This window comes from Triturus cristatus, chromosome 5_2, assembly GCF_964204655.1.
Source record: "Triturus cristatus chromosome 5_2, aTriCri1.1, whole genome shotgun sequence".
Classification (NCBI taxonomy): Eukaryota; Metazoa; Chordata; class Amphibia; order Caudata; family Salamandridae; genus Triturus; species Triturus cristatus.
In genome coordinates, this window is record NC_140588.1 from 777,773,622 (window position 1) to 777,788,919 (window position 15,298).

A 15,298-nucleotide genomic window follows, 5' to 3' on the forward strand; every position below is an offset into this window, starting at 1 on the left:
TTTACAAAACAGGTTTTCGAAGGAGAAAAAATGATTTTGATGAATTTAAATGTTTTTAACAAATAAGTTGACAATCCTTGTGAGGTTTTCACTTATGTGCCTGAAAAACTGCAAAATAAGTTTTAATAGGAAATGTTTCAAAAAGAAATGTCACATTTTTGTTAATGTTTTAATTGAAAAATCATGATTTTTCAATTTTGTGAAATTGAAAAATCATGAACTACACCTACTTTTGGTGAGGGGAGTTATCATAATGTGCACTCCTCACACTTGGCTGCGTTCTTGGATGATGTTTAGAATCCTTGTATTCCTTTTGCGCCCACATTTTGCCTAGGTCACAATATATACATTTAGCAATATGGCTGTCCAGTTCCTTAGTTTAGAGGGAGAGTTGTGGTGCAGCAGTCAGAGCAGCAGAGCGCAGGGCTCATGGTTCGATTCCCGGTGCCACGGGAGCACCCTGTGACTCTGGGCAATAGCTCACTTAATCTCCCAGTTGGGCCCCAGCGCCTTCAAAACTTAAGGGGTGATATGTTTGTGATTTACAAATATGGATTGCAGTGTACTTATTTGTTTAGCTCTCTGACCTACATTTATTTTAGGCGTATCCAATGGCATCGCGAATGTGTCATGATCCCTAAACCAATCAGGGAAATTGAACCCCCAGTGCCTGGTTTTGTAGTAAAAGTCATTGGTAATATTAATAGCCATGCCTCTGTGCATTTATTTAATTAATTAGGAAAATGGACCAGTTCTTAATCATTAGCTTATATTGCGTGGATGCAAGGAGTCGTTTAGGGTTACATCCTTGATGAGTGGATTTTTGCAGAGACAACCCATGCATTATATGGCGGTATATGAAGGGACTAAAGCTTTCACTTCCCAGCATCACGTCCCAGACCTCGGGGGACTGCTAATTGATCTTTGTAGGGTCACAGTTTTGGTTGAAGAGGAAAAGAGAACACCCTCAATTGGTCTGGGGACTGTAGGCTCAAGAGGCAGCCAAGACTCACTTTGCAGAAGCCCTGGTTAGTGACAGCAACATATCTATTGATTTTGAGGTGCATAGCTGCACACGGTGATGTTGTATACTGGTCTCCAAGTGTAAATATAGCCCAGAGACTTGGGTGGGTGACGGATCCTTCATTATTTTTCTTAGTTTCAGATCTTCTCAAACATTTTTTAGTTTAACTTTTGCAATAACTGATCATGTCCATGGGAACGTGTGTGCACGGGGAATGCTTCAAAAACACAATCAGTACCGTTGTGTTTAGAATATAAATAACAATTGCAAATATTTTTGGGGGGAAGAATGATAGTTGCAAATGGAAGATGCATGCTGTTTCTGACCAACCATATTCCTCACTTATTTATACAAGTGTTCTCATCAAAACAGCCCCTTCAAAGGTTTACCTGGTCATCTGCATGTTGGCAACAAACAATGCATTGCATTCTTTTAAGATGACCTTCCCAGACCTCTCTCTGATGAGTGAAACTGTGCCAGACTGATTGGCTGAACTTGCTCAACCTAAATGATGCACTGGCTCTGACTGGCACTTGACCATTGTCCAGCTGGCGGAACTTGTACATAGAGCTGGAGGTTCCACCTAGCTTGTTAATACCATTGGACTTGATCCTGCTTGGACCCTGTTTTTGTTGGTGGTTCCAAAACCAATACCTCCTAACAAAGAACAACCATGTGTATCCCAGCTGAAATACTGCTGACCTTCACTGCTACTGCTGTCCTTGCCTATGTATAAGGAGTCCAGAAATGTAGCAAAAGAACTCTTCTGTTGGATGTGCAGGTCAGTTGAGTTTTGAATTGCTTTTCTTCACTGAGCCTGCTGATGTGGTCCAGCACCTGGATGGTTTGCCAGCTAGCCATATTGAGCAAGGCCTGTGTGCCCTGACAGAAGCCTTTGTACCTGTGGACTTACAGACTTTCTGTGAGTCAGACTCTGGCCTGCCCACCTTTATCAGTGATTCTGGTCATTAGGGCTCCTTGCTAGTCAGAGAGCTGCATTTTAGATGGCCGACACCACTAACCCTAAACTCAAGGAGCAGGCTTACCTGAAGCTAGTAAATGCAATGTCTGAATGCTTAGACACTATTGCCATATTTCATAGATTACAAGAAATAACATCTGCTAGTTGCCATTGCTTTCGCTTTGTTCTGTATTTCTTTAAGTTCGATTCATAGGAAAGGAACTCCTTTTTGGTACAATAATCGTGAATCCTCCAGTCTTTAGTGTATTTATTTACACCACCTACTAATACCTATAGATGCTTTGTTTGTAAACATTATTTAACCCTTTCAATGGTTTGTACTTTATTTTCAGAACTTTGCTTTGGCTTGCAAAACAGTGTGAGGTTCACGATCATCAAATGAGTGCCATCCCTATATAACAGCTTGTCTCTCATTTTCCTATTACTGCAACTTGGGATGTCTCTTTTCGCATGTAATAAAGAAAATTATGAGGTTGCTCAACTCTAGTAATTTATTATATTTGCCTTCTGATATCACAATGTGAGTTGCAAGAGCCACCAGCCAAAGAGATAGACAGGTCACAGGGCACAATTAAAGCTGCACCATAAAAATGGAAACAAAGCCAGGCTTTTCTTTATTATCTATTTTTCTAGTTGAACAGTGAGAAGAAGAAACGATATATTTATGATAAAAAAATAATTTCACGCTTTAGGTAGTTATAGGAAAGATAGAATCGGCTTTTGTGTGTGTCTGTGTTTGCACTAGCGATTCTACTATTATTCTTCATGTTTAAAAACCTTCTATCTCTTTCATATGAAGAAGCAGCACAATAAGGATTTAAGTGGATTGTGGGAACTGTTATGATCTCACCATGAATTACAGGGACTATAGCACCCCCTGCCATATATTAGGAGGATATTGCAAGTCAACCAGGTGTCCCATGATATTATAAAGGAATTCGGGCTTCGGCCATGTTTCTCTTCATGGTCAAGGAACTCCTTGGTCACTTGCAATATCCTTATATTGAACTCCATGTGGTGCATTATCACCTATATAATATACAAAACCAATGGCCTTGACTTTTAACCCTACAGCATTGATTGTAAGTTCCACGATACTGGTGGGGGTGGAAACGCAGCCCCCGTAATTACCAGTACCATGTGGTAACACCCCTCCAGTACAGTTCAATTACAAGTAAGACCTCTTGGAAGGGTGGAATAACGGTGTGGCTATGGAATTACCATGCAGAATTCCACACAGAATTCCCTATTCTGAGGGGTTTGATGCTCCAATTTCTCACCTGCTCTGAGGGCTTCTCTGCTGAGTGGGGTGGAGGGAGGGGTGTTGGAAGCTAGAGTAATGAAGGGGAACATGTATCCTTGTTGGAGAAAGTCTTTGGGTAGGGGTGAGAGTAGAGGCCTGGGTGCTGGTGAAGCTGAAGCCTCCAGTGATTTTACTGACTGGAATTTCCGGCTTTTAAAATCTGGAGCAGGATCACGGGGCCAGTCATCTTTGGGCGAAGCAGGATTCCACACAGGTATTCAAAACACTCCACCAGACCTGTAACCAGGGCCTATGAGGTGCAGTTTTCATTGTGCATTGGGTTGTGTACTTTCTGTCACTTGACTCATCATTTCTACTGTAAACATATATATTCTTGAGTTATTATGATTATTATTATTATTATTATTATTGCTGTCTACTTACACCTTTGACATGACATTCACAGCTGCACAAATACAATTAATTTTCCATCAGTGAATGTAACATCTGCAGGCATGATTAAGGATTGTGTAACCAAGTGAATGGTCAACATGGACTAGAAAAGCAGGCTTGAAGGCAGGGTGGCAGGCTTGAAGGCAGGGTAGCAGGTCTGAAGGCAGGGTAGCAGCCTTGAAGGCAGGGTAGCAGCCTTGAAGGCAGGGTAGCAGGTTTGAAGGCAGGGTAGCAGGTTTGAATGCAGGGTAGCAGCCTTGAAGGCAGGGTAACAGCCTTGAAGGCAGGGTAGCAGGTTTGAAGGCAGGGTAGCAGCCTTGAAGGCAGGGTAGCAGCCTTGAAGGCAGGGTAGCCGCCTTGAAGGCAGGGTAGCAGGCTTGAAGGCAGGGTAGCAGCCTTGAAGGCAGGGTAGCAGGTGTGAAGACAGGGTAGCAGCCTTGAAGACAGGGTAGCAGGTTTGAAGGCAGGGTAGCAGCCTTGAAGGCAGGGTAGCAGCCTTGAAGGCAGGGTAGCAGGCTTGAAGGCAGGGTAGCAGCCTTGAAGGCAGGGTAGCAGGTGTGAAGACAGGGTAGCAGCCTTGAAGACAGGGTAGCAGGTTTGAAGGCAGGGTAGCAGCCTTGAAGGCAGGGTAGCAGCCTTGAAGGCAGGGTAGCAGCCTTGAAGGCAGGGTAGCAGCCTTGAAGGCAGGGTACCTCTCGAGTGGCCACGGAAGCAGCCGAAATGCTGCTCTCTGGTGCATGCTGAACTGAAAGAGCAGTGCAGAAGTGGAAGGAAAGTTTCCTAGACTGAAGGTTGGAGGTTCAACATGCGAGGAGAGATTTGTGTGGCAACAGTAGCAGAAAACGAGGGGTGGTGCAGGGAGGGGGATGAATACGATGGCGCAACCCAAAGATTTCAGTAACGATGACGGGGGCGCACAGCCCTTCCCGCTCAGATAAAACAGGCAGGATGTGGTAGGTCGGCAGTATTGTGTTTGCTGTAAGAGGGAAGTGGTCCGCAGTTATCTCCTTCGCGTTATAGGGGAGTCCCGAGTGCCTGCCGGGGTGTAAAACACTGATCGTCTCTGATAAGGAGGTGAAGGAAGCAATAGAACAGCAGCGTGGCATCGCCTGCTCCAGGACAGGACGCTGTACCATGCTCATAAACAATCCACGTCTGGAAACAAAGTGCTGGTACTGTTTGATAAAATAATCTTAACCCTGAACAAAACGTATATAAAATGTTGTTTCTTTAGTGAGTATATCTTACAAATCGACATGTGTTATTCAGCGCCAAGATACCCTTCTGTGCGCACGCGCTCTTTACAAATACAAGTTATGTTACCACCGGTAAAAAAAACATAAAAGTGCTGGGCACAATGATTGAATTACCCTTGACCACTGGACACTTCTTTAGTCCTGATTCCGTGTCCTTATTTTGTACACAGTGTGCCGCTCACCATAGGGAGCAACTCATGAAAAGCAGCCTTGAGCCTGCTCCAGTGGACACAGCCAAACCAAAATTAAGGTCACGTCTACTCTGAACAGGAACAGAGGCAAAGCCACTGAAAACATTTGTGGGTTCAAATATTTTATTGAGTTTTGGAGAAATCATATTATAACAACAATAGGATATAAACAAAGGAGGGGGATTACCGGAATACTTTCCTGAGACCAGAATAGCACATAAATGTATTACTTATCGAACGTTCATCAACGAAATGAAAACTAAACATATACACGCCTGATCTGAAACAGAGAGGACTGAGGATGCTACTCTGGAGAGACAGGAGTGTCTAGCCACAAGTTACATATTTTGATTGGTTTTGTATATTTATAGTATACACGGTGGTTGCTTCTAGGAAAGCCTATTAGTTCGGGAGGGTGGCAATTCAGAGTGGCAGATTGTTACTGACTGTGGTTTAAGACTGGAGTAAATGTTGTCTAGGGTTCCCCATATTAATTTGTGTGTGGTTTTCCAAGGTGACTGTTTAGGGTGAGATTATCTGCTCCTCCAATGAGAGCAAGCCACTCTTTCCAAGCTGTTAATGATACTTTTTTGAGTTTTCCCAATCGAGTATTGATTTGCATCCCAAAGTAAGAAATAGGTCTAGGAGGAGTCCGTCATTCTTGTTGTTCCGGGTCTAGATGGGCTGTTATAATAAGGTGTGAGAATCCATCTATTGATAAAATATTGAACAGCTCACCAGCCAGATCAAAATAAATTGACCAGAAGGGCGTGACTAAGGGGCAATTAAATGCCATTTGGGAAAGGTCACCTTCAGCTTTCTCCCAGTTCCATCAAAGGGAATTGTCAGTCAGTTATCGGTTGCGGGGTCTAAAATGTTCTGTGAAGAAGTATAAATTTAGTCTGAGCAATGATTGGCGTGATCTTGTATTTGAAGGGGGAGGGCCGAATACAAGGCCATTTAGTGATGAGGTCAAGATTTACATTATCTGATTTCCCTTTGGTTATGGCACTACTGAGGAGTTTGATCTCTTTAGGTTGTAGATGTTTATAGATATCATAGACTAGGGGACATACTTATGACCCGGTTTCCGTCACTCTGGCACAACGCAAGGTGGTGCAAGAGTGATATAAACCTAAAGTCATATTTTTGATGCCGTGCAAAGCCACTTTGTGTGGCTTTGACTCAGTGGCGTAACGAAACTTGAGGGGGCCCCCCTGCAAGGTACGTGGAGGGGCCCCCTCCGAACACAATCAGGAGCTCTCAGGTCGGAGTACTCTGCTGAGGGGGCCCCTGGAGCTTGCCCCCCCCACCGAGAGCGCTGCGGGGGCCTGTGTTAACCCCCTGGGCAGCGGAGGAGCCGCTACTGGGTTTCGATGTGGCACGGTCCGATATGATGTGGCATTACGACCAGAGCTGTTGCCTTTGGAATTGGGAACCTTTGTTGAAAGCCCGACGTCAGCTAAACATCCCGTGATTCTGGGGAAATCACTTAATCTCACTGTGCCTTAAAAAGTGAATGTGATCTTGTGTAATATAATTGGCATTCATATAGAGCGAGCCAATGCCCTTGGGACAAGTTTGCGCTATGAGAAACAGTAAAAAAGAAAACAAGCATTGGCATAGCCAATAGGTCTCGCCTTTGGGACCTTATAAGTGTTTAGCCATGCAACAGTTGCATAACTAAATACTTATAAGGTCCCAAAAGCGAGACCTATTGGCTATGTCAAGCGGCCCTGCGGCAGCGAAAGTGCAAACATCAAAGCGGCCGTGCGGCCGTGAAAGTGAAAGTAATCGCGGTAAAGCGCGGCGCATGCGCCCGCGCACATGCACTGTAGCTCTAGGCTGGCCTGGTAACACTTTTTGGAGCCCTCTCAATAAGTCTCGCCAGACCAGCACATGCGCTGGGTCAGGTGAGACCTAAAAAATTATAAAGGTACAGCACTGAGCTGCCGCCTGGAAATAAGGAAGAAAATTAAAAATACCAAAGCCGGATTTTGAATCCTGGAATGAAGCTACACCATCAGAGGTTGATGCAATCAAGCCATCCCTGGTCCCCTGCGAGAGTGATGGTGAACAGGGATTGTCCAGACATTTTATATCACGTTAGTATGTCACATGGTTGCTCTGTAATCCTTAATACAGTTCCGTAGTGGGGGCTAGCGAGGGTACGATAGATAGCGGGGGTGCCAAAATTCAAAACCTTGAAATGTGCTGGACAGAGACTCTGACCTGGGGAAATACGAGTTCATTGATTCCGTCAAAGCATTTTAAAATTTGTACAGAGCACACAACTGTACACACACAGACGTTCTGCACTGTCCAGTGAAGAGAGGGGTGTTGTAATTCAGCAATCAAATGCACTGGCAAGCAGTGTTTACAGAGCTTGACATTTGGCGTCGCAGTCTCAATCAGGATATGTGGGCCCTAGAAAAAAGCCCTGTCGTACTGTGGGTGCACTGCCAAAGCGGCGATTTTTTTGCCTTACTCACTCACAGGAGCCTAAAAGAGAAAACTGCATTAAGGGGGTGCGCTGGGAGTAAGGAGCTCAGGGACTTGCCAGGAAGTGTTTCAGGACTAAGGGGGGTGTTAGAGATCACGTACCCAATCCTGCAAGGTGCCTAGAGGTGCAACAGATGAGGATAGACTTGTATTTCCAAAGCGGTGTAGGTTTAGGAAGGGATGGCATATGAAAGAGGAGATTGCATGGAATGTCGTAAAGGTCATTTATTGTGAAAGCAGGATACTTTGTCATTCTCTCCGATTTACTTTTGTTGGAGTTTTAACAATGGAATACAACAAAAGTTTCTGCAAAATATTCCTCCGAATCCGAAAGAACTGTTATAGCATTTACATAGCGCATTCTGGGAGGATAAAGCGCTTTGCGGAAGGCCCGTGTGCTTGCCTGACCTGCAGGTGGCCATCGACTGTGCAAGCCTGCCCGGCTCTCCGGGCAGAGTGCTGTGTTGAGTTGGCCCCCTGGAGCTTGGGGGCCCCCCCGCACTGCGGGGGCTATGGGGACCTGTGTTACGCCCCTGCTTTGACTGGCTTGAAAAATATGGAGCAACGCAAATCAGTGCAAATTGCTGCGCTGCATTACTCTGCGCTAGGGAGGCGTTCCATGGGGGTTCTGTGGGGGTTCCCACACAACTCCTATGGTTTTTGATGCAGTCCCAGATTTACCAAACCTGATAAACCTGGGAATGTGCCAAAAAGATATGCCTCCCCCAGGTGAGGCGTGATAAGGAGAAATATCTTCATTTCTCCTTGTTACTTCCTCTATGTGTTGTGCATTCTGCAGGAAAAAGCTTCTCAGGATTGTTTTTGTGCATGAAGGTGTCTGTTCCTGCACATAACAACACTGCCTACAACAGCCGCTTTATGCCTTGGTACAACCTACTTTTTCCAAATCTTGTTGGCTGCCAGAGCATTCAGCTATATTGCAGTCATTGCAGGCTGATCTTCTTGCTTCTAAATACTTACTGACGCATGATAACCACACTAACCTGGTCATAAGAATTGTGCCAGGCGCAGTGGGTTTCACGTACTTAACGTTCAATGAGGGCGACACCGTCCCCATTGCTTACAAATCTCACTTGTACACTTCGGCTGAAATGCGGTTTTCCGCTGTCGAGAAAGTTCTGACGGCAGTGCAGATGGCGATTCTGAAAGAACGAGCGCTGTCACAAGGTAAACGCATGTTGGTGGTAACACCCTATCCTGCCCTTGAGGCGGTGACAAAAGCAAATGTACCGAATTCTAAAGCTTTGCATCCAAGGTGGATACAATGGGCCACTTCCTTGACATCGCAGGACGTCACATATATCTTTGACGCGGCACTTCAGACTCAGGAGTTTTTACAGTATGAATTCGTTCATCCGGCTCCTCTGTCCTTGCGCCCGCTCGAGGATTACCATTGTGTCATATATACTGACGGTTCTGCGCAACCGGCAACTGGATCAAAGCACGCCTATTCAGCGGCTTGCGCAATTGTGGTCGGTACTTTCGTAAATGGAGAATTCCAGTCCGATGTCGTGCACACGCAGTCATTGGGTGATTGTACCGCGCAGTTGGCGGAGCTTCGTGCTCTGGTGCTAGCGCTAGAGTTTGCTGATCCCCGAGTCACTACCCTTATAGTGAGTGACTCCTTTTATTGTGTTCAATCTTACAACGACAATCTACTTTTTTGGTCTCAGAATGACTACCATGATTCCAAAGGTAGCACGATTAAGCATAAACTGCTTTGGGTTCGAGTGGCAGATCTTCAAGAACGTCTGCCTCCCGTGAATGTAATTCACACTCTTGGTCACCAACGAGTTGGTGTCCATGCTGTCGGCAACAGCCTAGCTGACGAGGCAGTGAAAACAGCAGTGGCGACATACTTAGTAGCAGCAGTTACAAGATCCAAAAGTAAGATCGATGATGACATCTTGGCAGCTATTGCTGCTACAGAGCAGGGAACGAAGCCACCAAGAGGATTCCCTGCTCGTTACCATTATCGCTTAAATCCTGATAAAGTCCCATTAGTGAGGATTAATGACGTTGGTGACAGATTGATTCCCAATAAAGTACAACAGAGGGACCCTGAGTAAATAGGTAAGCGAGGAAGGGCTCAGGGAAAATAACAATTGAAAAACAAAACTTCCTACACTATATCACTTGAGTTGAAGACAATATGTCCATACAATAAAATGATACCCACAGCAAACGGTATATAAAACTGAATTATTTCATTTATTAATTATTGTTATCATTTTTTTATATATATATCATTTTTTTGAACAATTTTTGTGTTATAGTATAAACAATATGATTTACATCAAACTGTAGAAGCACAATTTGAGATTAATTGTACAACCATTATACAAATAGCAAGACATATATACCACATATAGACGCACAATAAAAAACAATAAATCTGCAACAATCAACGGTTAAAAATCATGGGTTGTAAATTATGACCATAGGACCAACGCCTACGCGCGTTTCGGAGCTCAAATATGATCTTAACAGGCTCCTTCTTCAGGGCGTGTAACTGTGGTCTTTCAGAGAAGAAAAAAGGCTTCAAGAACTAGTTTGATGTTCAGTACTCCTATATAACAATTTAAACAGAAATCTTTTTTACAGCCGTAGATCTGTGGGTACAAAAAATCACAATGAGTGATTGAGAATTTTATTTAACTACCTTTCCATTTATTTAAGACTAAAATGGAGCAGGAGCCATAGAAAGAGAAAAGAATAAGGACCACAATTTATGTCCGTGTAGATACAAACACCCAAAGATAGAGGTTGATGTGTATAATAGTCCCAAATCACCTAAATTTAGAAAAAATGAGTCTAAAGAATAGATAGACGAAACATCTTTAAAAAAAAAAAAAAAAAAAAAAATGAGTAGTAAACAATAATATCAACATACCTGCCAATGGCAGATTCTTATATACAGAGGAACCAATAAGGAAATTCCTAAATCTTAGACTTAGATATTTTACACTGTAGAAGGAAAGAAACAATGACTAAAATTAATGATGATGGCATAATAGGCTCCCAGAAGAATACCAATTAATGCTTGCCACAAGAGTACAAAGCGTGGAACAACTAAGATGAAGGTTTACATTCTATGCTGGGGGTTCTTTTCAAATAAATGCTGTATCTGCTGAGGAGAATATTGTTATATTTAATAGTTTATCCCGATAGTGAGGGATTTACACTTCCTGTCTAGTGCCAATATTATTTCTCGCAATGGACCGGTCAGATGTATTTGGTCACTTATCAACTGCCTTAAAAGTTACACAGGGTTAGATTTCAATAAAGATAATGGGGGAGCGCATCCTGAAAAGTTATATAGATGAATGCACGGTAAAATTAAGGGCAAATAGACTGATTACCTGTTCTCTTTCTTAATGAAGTATTTGCGGAAGACTAAAAATCTCCAGTGTGGTTCTGGTCGGTCATGTACTGATCCAGATACGAAAACGTCAGTCTAAAATACAATATATAATGGGGTAGACTGAAATGACGGCATGATGGTGATACTGACATTGCTATAGAAACAAACAGGAAATGATATGGATAAAAGGAGTTTCTTACCGGGCAGTGGAGCCGAAGCTTGTCAGAAATTACCACGTACTTATTTAGGGTCTGGTATTCAGATTTGTTAGTTCGTCCATAAAATGACGAGAGGTCGCTAAGCGTGTCCGATATTAGGGTATAATTGCCACTGCTCAAACAATACTTCTGTAAGAGAATAAACTAGCATTTAGAAATAATTACTAAAGTAGACCTACAGTCGTTAATTCTCGTTTTCTACACGGATTAAAGGATGTAGGGATAGTGAGACCGGGGCTACATATAGTTCTTACCGTTCCGTTCAGCTAAGGTTCAGGAAGGATGCCATAGCTTGCGCTCTTCGTGATTAGCAAGTGGACCTGGCGTTTCCCTTATAAGGAAAGCCCGGAAGTAGTGATTAAATCGTGGGCACTAAGAAGGGACTACAAATGAGACGGGAACGCGGCCCGACAATGCATTCTCCATTAAAGATGCAGAGCTGCAGGTAGTCTGTATCGGCGGACATCTTGAAAGAGTGTTGAAGATCGATGTCAAAGTTAAACGGAACCCAAACACGATATTTCCTCCTAGTAAGAAGGTAGTCAAAGCCAGGTATAGAATACCAAGATAATAGTAGTTTGCTCAATAGACCAATATTAGGATGGGAGAGGATATTGAAAGGTCGAGTGACTACAAATCGATGAGGTTAGGGATGACGAAGGGGCTGAAACCTAGCCTTGGGATTTATTTTCCCATTTCATGGAGCCGAAAATCATGTCCATAAAGGATACTTAATAATTACTCTGGTGCGTATAAGGGATATATACATCTCAAGATAGAGTATAACCCTGTGATGTTATATAAACCCTATATTTATATGAAAAAAGGGGCACATGGTGAGTCACACAGGTGTGGATGAAGTAAAAGGGGTATAATACGGACAGGTATTACCCAGATGTATTTAAGATAAACCTCTCCAGGTGACGAAATGACATTTCTTATCTTAACCGTACTAGTACTAGTTTCAGGGTAGTAAACATAGTACCCTCTATTAGGACTAGATGGAACCAACAATATTCTTATATGGTTATATATATCCTTTCGGGAAGTATACACATATCCGGCGGGCATGTATCCAATCCGCTTACCTTCTGTGTCTAATCGAGTTTACCTCAAGGCTAAAGGGGTGGGATAAAATCAGTGTGTGCTGAGGAGTACATGTAGTGTGCTGGTTAGGACCAAGGAATCCTCAGGGAGTAGTGCCAAAAAAGGGCAATTTATATAATTGCATTTTCCCAGGGCAGATGTTCGTTAAGGCCTTTTTCTTGTGTCTTAAGGACATATATCCAAAATCCCCTGGTCCCCTGCGAGAGTGATGGTGAACAGGGATTGTCCAGACATTTTATATCACGTTAGTATGTCACATGGTTGCTCTGTAATCCTTAATACAGTTCCGTAGTGGGGGCTAGCGAGGGTACGATAGATAGCAGGGGTGCCAAAATTCAAAACCTTGAAATGTGCTGGACAGAGACTCTGACCTGGGGAAATACGAGTTCATTGATTCCGTCAAAGCATTTTAAAATTTGTACAGAGCACACAACTGTACACACACAGACGTTCTGCACTGTCCAGTGAAGAGAGGGGTGTTGTAATTCAGCAATCAAATGCACTGGCAAGCAGTGTTTACAGAGCTTGACATTTGGCGTCGCAGTCTCAATCAGGATATGTGGGCCCTAGAAAAAAGCCCTGTCGTACTGTGGGTGCACTGCCAAAGCGGCGATTTTTTTGCCTTACTCACTCACAGGAGCCTAAAAGAGAAAACTGCATTAAGGGGGTGCGCTGGGAGTAAGGAGCTCAGGGACTTGCCAGGAAGTGTTTCAGGACTAAGGGGGGTGTTAGAGATCACGTACCCAATCCTGCAAGGTGCCTAGAGGTGCAACAGATGAGGATAGACTTGTATTTCCAAAGCGGTGTAGGTTTAGGAAGGGATGGCATATGAAAGAGGAGATTGCATGGAATGTCGTAAAGGTCATTTATTGTGAAAGCAGGATACTTTGTCATTCTCTCCGATTTACTTTTGTTGGAGTTTTAACAATGGAATACAACAAAAGTTTCTGCAAAATATTCCTCCGAATCCGAAAGAACTGTTATAGCATTTACATAGCGCATTCTGGGAGGATAAAGCGCTTTGCGGAAGGCCCGTGTGCTTGCCTGACCTGCAGGTGGTCATCGACTGTGCAAGCCTGCCCGGCTCTCCGGGCAGAGTGCTGTGTTGAGTTGGCCCCCTGGAGCTTGGGGGCCCCCCCGCACTGCGGGGGCTATGGGGACCTGTGTTACGCCCCTGCTTTGACTGGCTTGAAAAATATGGAGCAACGCAAATCAGTGCAAATTGCTGCGCTGCATTACTCTGCGCTAGGGAGGCGTTCCATGGGGGTTCTGTGGGTGTTCCCACACAACTCTTATGGTTTTTGATGCAGTCCCAGATTTACCAAACCTGATAAACCTGGGAATGTGCCAAAAAGATATGCCTCCCCCAGGTGAGGCGTGATAAGGAGAAATATCTTCATTTCTCCTTGTTACTTCCTCTATGTGTTGTGCATTCTGCAGGAAAAAGCTTCTCAGGATTGTTTTTGTGCATGAAGGTGTCTGTTCCTGCACATAACAACACTGCCTACAACAGCCGCTTTATGCCTTGGTACAACCTACTTTTTCCAAATCTTGTTGGCTGCCAGAGCATTCAGCTATATTGCAGTCATTGCAGGCTGATCTTCTTGCTTCTAAATACTTACTGACGCATGATAACCACACTAACCTGGTCATAAGAATTGTGCCAGGCGCAGTGGGTTTCACGTACTTAACGTTCAATGAGGGCGACACCGTCCCCATTGCTTACAAATCTCACTTGTACACTTCGGCTGAAATGCGGTTTTCCGCTGTCGAGAAAGTTCTGACGGCAGTGCAGATGGCGATTCTGAAAGAACGAGCGCTGTCACAAGGTAAACGCATGTTGGTGGTAACACCCTATCCTGCCCTTGAGGCGGTGACAAAAGCAAATGTACCGAATTCTAAAGCTTTGCATCCAAGGTGGATACAATGGGCCACTTCCTTGACATCGCAGGACGTCACATATATCTTTGACGCGGCACTTCAGACTCAGGAGTTTTTACAGTATGAATTCGTTCATCCGGCTCCTCTGTCCTTGCGCCCGCTCGAGGATTACCATTGTGTCATATATACTGACGGTTCTGCGCAACCGGCAACTGGATCAAAGCACGCCTATTCAGCGGCTTGCGCAATTGTGGTCGGTACTTTCGTAAATGGAGAATTCCAGTCCGATGTCGTGCACACGCAGTCATTGGGTGATTGTACCGCGCAGTTGGCGGAGCTTCGTGCTCTGGTGCTAGCGCTAGAGTTTGCTGATCCCCGAGTCACTACCCTTATAGTGAGTGACTCCTTTTATTGTGTTCAATCTTACAACGACAATCTACTTTTTTGGTCTCAGAATGACTACCATGATTCCAAAGGTAGCACGATTAAGCATAAACTGCTTTGGGTTCGAGTGGCAGATCTTCAAGAACGTCTGCCTCCCGTGAATGTAATTCACACTCTTGGTCACCAACGAGTTGGTGTCCATGCTGTCGGCAACAGCCTAGCTGACGAGGCAGCGAAAACAGCAGTGGCGACATACTTAGTAGCAGCAGTTACAAGATCCAAAAGTAAGATCGATGATGACATCTTGGCAGCTATTGCTGCTACAGAGCAGGGAACGAAGCCACCAAGAGGATTCCCTGCTCGTTACCATTATCGCTTAAATCCTGATAAAGTCCCATTAGTGAGGATTAATGACGTTGGTGACAGATTGATTCCCAACGCGGACTGCAGACCTTCTTTGATATTAGCGGCTCACGAGGGCATGGTGTCCGTGCATGCCGGCGTTGCAGCTACTGTATCTCTGTTACAACAACGTTACTGGTGGTGCGGTTTGTATAAACAAGCCAGAGCTTATGTTCTTAATTGTGACATTTGCCAGCAGATTAAACCTTCAACTGCGGCGCGCCCACCACAAACTCAGTTGTACATATCTAATAAACCAATGGGTTGTGT

At 44.2% G+C, this 15,298-nt stretch overlaps 1 protein-coding gene and 1 long non-coding RNA gene across 2 annotated transcripts in view; both read right to left on the bottom strand.

Annotated features, from left to right (window-relative positions):
• Positions 1 to 15,298, bottom strand: part of FRMD7 (FERM domain containing 7) — a 669,715-nt gene that overhangs the window by 506,356 nt on the left and 148,061 nt on the right. The gene's annotated exons all lie outside the window — the stretch shown is intronic.
• Positions 11,034 to 11,579, bottom strand: LOC146829257 (uncharacterized). Its single transcript, XR_014961942.1, has 3 exons — positions 11,509 to 11,579; positions 11,237 to 11,383; positions 11,034 to 11,129 (listed from the first exon to the last, which is right to left on the bottom strand). It is a non-coding gene; the product is annotated as an uncharacterized LOC146829257 (long non-coding RNA).